General features: G+C 34.3%; 1 pseudogene; it reads right to left on the bottom strand.

Annotated features, from left to right (window-relative positions):
- Positions 1 to 1,560: 1,560 nt before the first annotated feature.
- On the bottom strand, positions 1,561 to 2,869 carry LOC108592362 (ATP synthase peripheral stalk subunit b, mitochondrial pseudogene; annotated as a pseudogene).
- Between the last annotated feature and the right edge of the window lie 5,877 nt (positions 2,870 to 8,746).

Genomic DNA, 8,746 nt, shown 5'->3' on the forward strand with positions numbered 1-8,746 from the left:
GCTATACATATTTCTGTTGTAACTGGCAGTTTGTTCTCTTTGACCAACATTTCCCCTCTTCCACGACATCCAGTCCCTGGCAACCACCTTTCTACTCTCTGTTTCTGAGTTCCAACTTTTTTAGGTTCTACAAATAAGTGAGATCACATATTAATTGTCTATGACTGGCTTATTTCACTTAGAAAAACCTACTTCCACCTTTACCCAGGTTGTTACAAATAGCAGGATTTCATTCATTTTATGATGGAATATTACCAGTGTTTCCTTACATTTCTTATGACCCCCAAATAGATTGCAAAGACATAACAGAATACTAGAAATAGTACAATAATTTGGACACTTCTTCCTGGGTGGCTTTTAAAAGTGCAATACTTCTATGCAAAATAATTCTTGAGGAAATTACTGTGGCTATGATGAAAGTTCCTAGTGTTGATATTAGATATAAAAACTGTTCCCATAAACTAACTCAAAGCCATTAAAATAGCATTTACCATTAGATATGCTTTGTTACTTCTATCATTAGAACATTTTCTTCTAAATTATATTTAAACTTCCAGTGAAGACAATCAATGTTTATAGAAGGCAAGTAGTTCCTTTACTGTTTATCTTATCAATGTTATTCAACTATAAACCTTGTGAAAGAAAAATCTTGACCAGTTGTATTTATATGACAAAATAAAAAGATATGATTATTTTTCCAATGATAATAAAGACTGATGACATTAAGGAAGCCAAGAGTGTATAAGAGTGCCTGTGTGTCCTGAAGATATGACATATATATAAATAAAACAGATATTCACAATAATATTTATCACTTGATACTTCAGACTTGGAATACATGCAGATCTCAACCTGAGTATGTATGCATTTACAAAATTATCAGTTTTGGACTTATACAAATACCATAATCATATCAGAACTATATGTAATAAATTACTATAAGACAAAATGAAGATACTTAAGGGGATGTTTCTGTCTCATATAGTGTCAATTTCTAAATACATATTAAACATATCAATTTACCATGAGGCTTTTCAAACAAAGGATGCAGTGCTTCTCCATGCTACATGAGATTTTCAAAATCCAAAGCTCTAGCTAGTACATCTGTTACTGAAATAGCCAAAAGGAATCCCCAAAGACATAGTCCCCTTTTTCAGGCAGTCTCCTTTTCCTTTCTGCCAAAGGTTTATAATACTAGAAATTTTACCCCATGCAGGTGTTGTCTTGAATACCAAAACACAGCTGCAAAGGAGATATTCTGATTTTCACCCCTTTTCTTTTCACTCTGTAAGTAATGCATCAAATATTGCTTGTGCCTCCATTGAGGAGAATTCATAGATAACGTTTTTTAAAAAAATATTTTCTTTCTATTGCCTAGCAAACTTGCTGTTGAGGTTAGATGAAAAAGTACATATAAGTGAAAGCTAGCCAACCTGAGACCTTTTATGTGTCTAAAACTCATGATAACATTTATTAAAAAAATACATTATGCATAGCATAGATTTCTTTTTTTTGTCATTCAATTGTCACTTTATTGAAAGATGGTAAATTAATTACAAATTTAAACTATAACATGGTAATCTTTAGTCAGGCAGCAAGTTTTTATAAAGGCAAACTGCTTATACAGAAGTGATCATAGAATAACTCAAATACAGAGTAAGAAGGATAGAAATAGTTGACTGGCCGATAGAGATTTCGTTCTCTCACTATTTAAAACAAACTTTTCATTTTTGGGAGAGGTAAACCATAACTTCAGTAGACACCAATACAGAAAGATTTTGTCACATAGACTCGTTTCCATGTAGTCAGTCAACTTTCTAGCTGTTTCAATTGGAATAGATACATTTACATAACTGGCTGTGCTTGAGCCTTCTTTGACAGCAGCTGTAGGTCAGCAATGCACTTGGCAATTGTCTCCTTTTCCTGCTGTGCAGAGATGCTCTGCACCACGTGCTTCTCCACCCAACTTGTCATGTGCTCCTGTTCCTTTCGACGCATCATGTTCTGCACAGATACTTGATAGTCCAGGCAATTCCTTACTTCCTTATATACCCTATGCAGTCGTTCCTGGTAAGTAACCTCCATAGCCAAAGCAATGTTATTCCTCTGCACATCAAAAAGGTAATGGCACTTCTGAACCAGTGCCTGCTGTGCCTTCTCTGTATCAACTGCATCTGTATTTGTTTGATGGAAGCCTGCTTTGCCTCTTCCAGTTGGGCAAGTTTTTGCTCATTGAGTTTATCAGCAAATGCTGCAAGAGAAGGACCATATTTTTTAACTCCGAAGATATATAACCCTATTACTCCTAGGCCAGTGATGGTCTCTCCGGTAATCATATATATTTCTTTGGATAAAGCATATAAGATAAGCCCAGTTCCAAGCACACAAGGTCCTGTTACACCAGTTTTAGGATAAAGATACTGAAAGAATTCCTCAGGGATCAGTCCATGTCGAACTTTTCCTCCATATTCAGGAAGAGGTGGTACATGGGCAAGGTGTGGCTGCCCTGTGTGAAAGGTCCTTGTTGCTTGTAATACCCCTGGACCTAGGAAGGCTGCATTCTTCAGAGAGGGAGCCACTTTGGCAGCAGCAGAAAGTACCACCTGAGACAGCATGGTCAGCGAAGATCCAGACAGCAATCTTAGCATTCCTGTGACCCCTGATAGGACAGATTTCTTATTACTATTATTTCACCCTGGATTTTGTAAAAAGACTTTCTGTCAGTTTAGTGTATATTTATGAATGATGCATAAAGAAAGATGATTAATATTTCTTAAACATGCTAGAAGCTACTCAATTGGAAAAATTGAATGTTGGACTCTCAGTGGGTTAACATAAGAGTACTTAATACAATAATTATGTCTTGTGTTCTTTTTTAAATATCCCAAAATTCTTACTTCAAAATTAGAAAACACAAGCCTCCTGTGTGTCTTCATCAACAAACATATATTTAACAAACAAGTATTGTTTGTTAGCAGGTTTCAGGTTCTGTATTATGTTTTTCAACTCCTAAGACCAAACATCCCTAATCACAACCTACTATAGAAAAATAGGAGTTTGAATAAATAAAACACACTAATCAGATGTAAACAAACTTCTTTGAGAACTTGTAGACAGTAATCAAACTGTATTTGAAGGACTGTCTGCACTGCTGGTTAAAATAATTAGTTCTTTACCTAGACCTCCAATGTACCATCTCACAATCTTTGTAGTATGTCCGAGAATTTGTAGAAAATTTTCTAAGCACTTCACAGCAATTCTACTGCACAGATAATTTAGTATTCACTGAAGAGGTACTTACACTTGCCAAAGATTTTAGAGAAAGTTTTCTGAAGTAGATTATTGTGAATAAAGAGGGATACACCAAATCATCACATTTCCTTGACAACCCTCTTCAGATAAATGAAAAACCAAATTTATCTTTTCATATTCATTCAAAATCTGTTTAACAATTATCTATTGAGTACATACACTTTATAAGGGCCTTAAATACATGCTAATAATAGGCTAACACTGGGTCTCAGATTAGGCAGATTAGAGCAGGTATCTCTAAACTCATGGCAGAAAGATTAGGAAAAAAACACATGTCCTCTCTATCAGCCAGCTCCACAATGAATGTGAGATGAAATGGCAGAAGCGTAAGTGCCGAGTTCTTCCTCTAAAACTTACCAATCAGAAGTCTTTCCATCTCTCCTTAGTGAGACAAGAGAGGGTATAAGTAGAGAACATAAAAGTAGAGATTATTTTACAGATTATTCCGCACAAAAAGAGTCAGCATTTATAGGAGGTATTTCCCTTCCCATTAAATAATGACATTTGAAATGGGTCTTGAAGGAAGAGTAAGAGTTTTGCATGCCAAGGGAGATTGGGGTGGTAAAGAGAAATAAAGCATGGAATGGTAAACCTATTCAAATCTAAGTCAGACCAATACCAGAGCTTAGTGTTTGGAATGTTCACATAACGCAATGAGGAGCTTCAAGATAATTTTAAGTCAATGTACAGAAAGATCACCTTTGTCTATTTTGCATAACAACTCTGGGACAGAAAAGAATTCGTGTCACAGAGACTAGTTGGGAGGATGTCACAATAATTTAAGGTAAAAACTACAAAGAAAGGATGAAGACCACGGCAAAAGAAAGAAGAGAATGTATTTTCCAGATGTTTCATGTGTACTGACGACCTACTGCATCTGGAAGGAACATGAGAGAAAATAGGATTGAGTTGAATATGGGATTCTACTTTGAGAGATTTGATGTAATGCAACAAGATATCTAAATTTAAGATTGATGAGATTTGATGTAATGCAACAAGGCATGAAAACTTAAGATCGACATGGGAATATAAAATGAGTTGTGTTCGAGATATGATTGACCCATTACGTAACTAACACATGGCTGAGTCCTTGAGGGATGATATAACAAAATACTATACATCGGGTAGAATATAAACAAATAAAAAGATATTTCTCAACGGTTTTCGTGGCTAGGAAATCTGAGATAAAGGGACCAGCAGATTTAGTGTCTGAAGAGGCCCCATTTCCAGGTTCATAGACAGGGCCTTCCTGATGTGTTTACGTGGTGGATGGAGAAAAGATTGCTCAGGAACCTCTTTTATAAGGCACGAAGCCCATGCATGAATGTTTTGCCATCATGATGTAATTACCTTAAAAAAATGTCTCACCTCAGTCAGGCTTAGTGGCTCACACCTGTAATTCCAGCACTTTGGTAGGCCAAGGCGGGCAGATCATGAGGTGAAGAGATCAAGACCATCCTGGCCAACATGGTGAAACCTCATCTTTACTAAAAATATAAAATTTAGCTGGGCATTGGGGCACGCGCCTGTAGTACCCGCTATTCAGGATGCTGAGGCGGAAGAATCTATTAAACCTGGGAGTCGGAGGTTGCAGTGACCCGATATTGTGCCACTGTGCTCCAGCCTGGCGAAAGGGCAAGACTCAGTCTCAAAAAAAAAAAAAAAAAAGCAAAGTCTCACCTCCTAATAAAATCATCTTGGAGGTTAGTATTTTGTAAAAACACAAACATTCGACCATAAGAATACCCAAGAAATGGTATCTCATTTCATACTTAGTCCTACATTGGGCTTTCTTTTCAGCAATAATTGAGGACTCAGATTCTTATATTTTTCTCTTAGACAGGACCATAAGCAGCTATCCCATCCCTTGGGAATGAGACTCAATACTGACTGTAAAACTTTATTCAATACAAAATAAAGGAGACACTATTCTTATCAATATTCTTTTTTCTATGTAGTGTAAAGCAAACAAGGAACAAAAACAAAAAACACTGAAACCTTGTTTTAAGGATATTAAAATATATCAGTGTGAGAAAACTCCTTTCAGAATAGTCGGAGGTAATCAGCCACGGAGGGGTTTGATTCATGTCTCTATTCAAATCTTTTCAAAGGGAACAAAGCTAACAATGTAATGTAACATAATTGCTTTCACCACCCTAGATGAAAACAGTAGATCTCTGGACTTTTTAACTTGCTTTATTCTTTTCCATAACATTTAACATCACCCTTTTGCCACTTCTCACTTTATTTTTCATTTGTTATTATTATTTCTCTCAATGCTGATGCAGGCTCCATAAGAGCAGGCAGTTTACTTTAATTTTGATCAGTAATTAAACCTTGCACCCTAGAACAGTGCTTGGCTCACACTAATTGAATGTCACATAAAAAATATTATTTGAATGTATGAATATCCAAATTATAATATAAATTTCCTTTTCCTAGTATTGTTGTGCATAAAAATCTTGTAAGTTAAACAGATAAGGCTCCTGCTCCAGGAACTTCAGACTTAACTACTTTGTGATATTTTTCTTTATACACTCATGGTCTCTTCTAAACTTAACTTCATCTCATGATGTGAATCTAACATCTACAGTTGACTGGACTAACAATATCCAATTTAAATATCTGAATTAATTTCTAACATATTCTGATGCCAAAAGAGAAGTTGGGCAAATCAAATCCCTGTTAGAATTCAAAATGAGAAACCTAAAGAGAACAAGTCAGCTAGCATCAGGATCTAAAAGCTAGGAGAAAACTTGGAGTTAAAGTCATTAAAACTGATTATAGTTACCTCATAATTCATAGGAGAAACTGTGAACAGGCAGAAACTATGAGAAGAGAAAAAATTAAATTGACTAGGAAGAAAAAATCAGAAGTCAACAGGTCAGCAATAATGGGAGATCAGAACAGATATACAGAAAAAGAAACACTGAAGAAACACACAAAAAAAATAGGAGAGAGAATTATTAACCACCATGAGACAGAAACAGGCAGGGTTGATTGTTTCTAGATCAAACACAGCTTCTAATGACTTCTGGGTTACAATTCTGCTATAATACATTCTGATTTCCTCTCCTTTGAACCTATGAAAATATACTTGCAGTCACATGGTTATCTATACTCATAGTTAATTTGTACATAAATGTAAATACATGTCAATAGCCATATACCATATAAACTACTATGGAACATTGAATATTCTATAAAATATAATTCAAATCACATATAATTATCATGGTTCTATTAAATGAAACTAGAAAGATTAGTTGCAGCAAACTAAACTATAATAAATAAGAAACTAAAAAACAACAAATTAGGAGATACTCTTTCTATGAGGTTGCAACAAGAATATTATTTTTCCTCTACAAATTCTTTCTTTCTACTCTTGACCATCATTGCTTCTTCCCCTTCACCCTACAATAAAGATTAGGAAAAAATGTTGTGCCTTATTGTTTACATATAACTCAAGTGAAAAGGGAAAAGACAAACTAAATAACCCAACTCACATTCATCTTTCTTCAGATTTATATAACACTCTGATTTCTGAAAATTAAGCTTTAAGATTTTGACAACAGTAGCTTCCTTCATGTGACATGATGGGATACTGCAAGTGGAAATTGACAGAATTATAATTTACAATCTAACCTAAAGGATTCTACTAAAAGTTGCCCATTATATGGGCTTCCTTAGCCATGGAATTTGATGTTCAAATGTAGAATAAAATTGATCTAACCCTTCAAAAAAAAAGATTTTCTTAACACCTAAAAAGTAATAAATTGCTCCATAGTTGAGCCTTTACAACAACTTTTCCATTAACTTCATAAGAAATAGATTCAAAATGTTCTAGAAACTTCTAAATAAAAATCATTAACATGAGAATAGTAACAATAGAATAAACAAAGGCATTCTGAGCCTTGATTTCATGTTCTTTGACTTAAGACAAAAAATAAAAATCAACCTTGAGTACTATGTCGCTTCCTAAATGATAAAAATTCATCACATAAAATAAAAAATATAGCAATGGTGGATTAACAAATATAAAAATGAACACTCTATTATTTTATATCTCTATGAAGTGATTTCTAGCTCTTTAACTTGACTTGTATACACTTCTCCCTCTCCTTGCTTCTAATCATGGGATCCTAAAGACTTTGTGGAAGGCAAACTGTGAAATCCACAGCTAAGAGAGCACTGACAATAATATGATGAAAAATAAAACGATACTAAAATTCCTCAATTCTGGGTTCTTTTAATTAAACATCTCTGATGTATAAGTGTTTAAAAAAAGATGAATATAACCCATCTTCCACTGGAAAAGAAGACCCTGTATCAAGTAGAAATAGAGACCATATTTTCTTTTATTTTTTGTCCAGACCATGTATTTTCTAGATAAAGTTAAATATAAAAAAATGGCTATCTTTCTTTTATTCATAAAATGATGACAAGGGAGAATTCCGGGATAGATACATGCATACTCTGTGTGTTTGATTGTGTGATATCATTAATAAAAACTACAATTTTAAACTCTGATAGCTCTGATAATTAACAATGGGACTTAGTCCATTGTAAACTTGTGTCTGGGTTTTCAGTCTCCTTCCTTGTTTAATTATAACCAAATTTCAGTATCACTGATGCCAATTGGAATTAACTCCTGGGAGCACAGATTATGTTAACTGATGTGAAGCCTTGTGATCCTGTTGCATTTGTGTGTACCCAAAACGCCTACACTGGTCTTAAGTCTTTTGCACTACAGGCTGACCCACCCATGTAGAAATGAACTGTAGTAAACTCACTGACATCAGAGGTGAGCAGGGCTGATATCACTGGGTGTAACAAAAGACATCTAAATTTGTAAAAATTCAAATATCATTCTTTTATGAATAATTTGTGAATGCAAAACACATTTCATAATTCTATTTTTTCTTATAGAAATATTTAGGCAAAAACTACAAGATATGCTTATTGAAAGGAGGAAAGACATAATCTGCTGAATTACAGAAATAAACCTTAACAAGGACAATATACTTTGCTTGAATTCATATCTATCTACTAACTCTAACATCACTTATTTATCATATGAATATTTTATGACCAAAAATTATGCAATAAATGCACTAAAAATAAAAATCTAGATACTGAACAAGTGTTTGCTCACTACTTTTTCAACACAGTTAAAAAGTCATTTGAAAACTGTTGGATGGTAGGTTACAAAGAATGCAATAATTACACAGTGACACTTCATCTAACCTGAGTCTTGAACACTGATCTTGGGGAAAACTGAGAAACTACCATTTGCCAAAAATAGACAGAAACAATGTTTAGGAAAGTACACATCCCCAAAACTGACAAAAGTATAATGAAGATGTGAGAAGATAGCAGAAACAAAGCTGAAGATGTGGGTGATGGCCAGTTACCAAATCTCTTCTTTACTAAG

The sequence above is a fragment of the Callithrix jacchus genome, chromosome 6 (assembly GCF_049354715.1).
Source record: "Callithrix jacchus isolate 240 chromosome 6, calJac240_pri, whole genome shotgun sequence".
Lineage (NCBI taxonomy): Eukaryota > Metazoa > Chordata > Mammalia > Primates > Cebidae > Callithrix > Callithrix jacchus.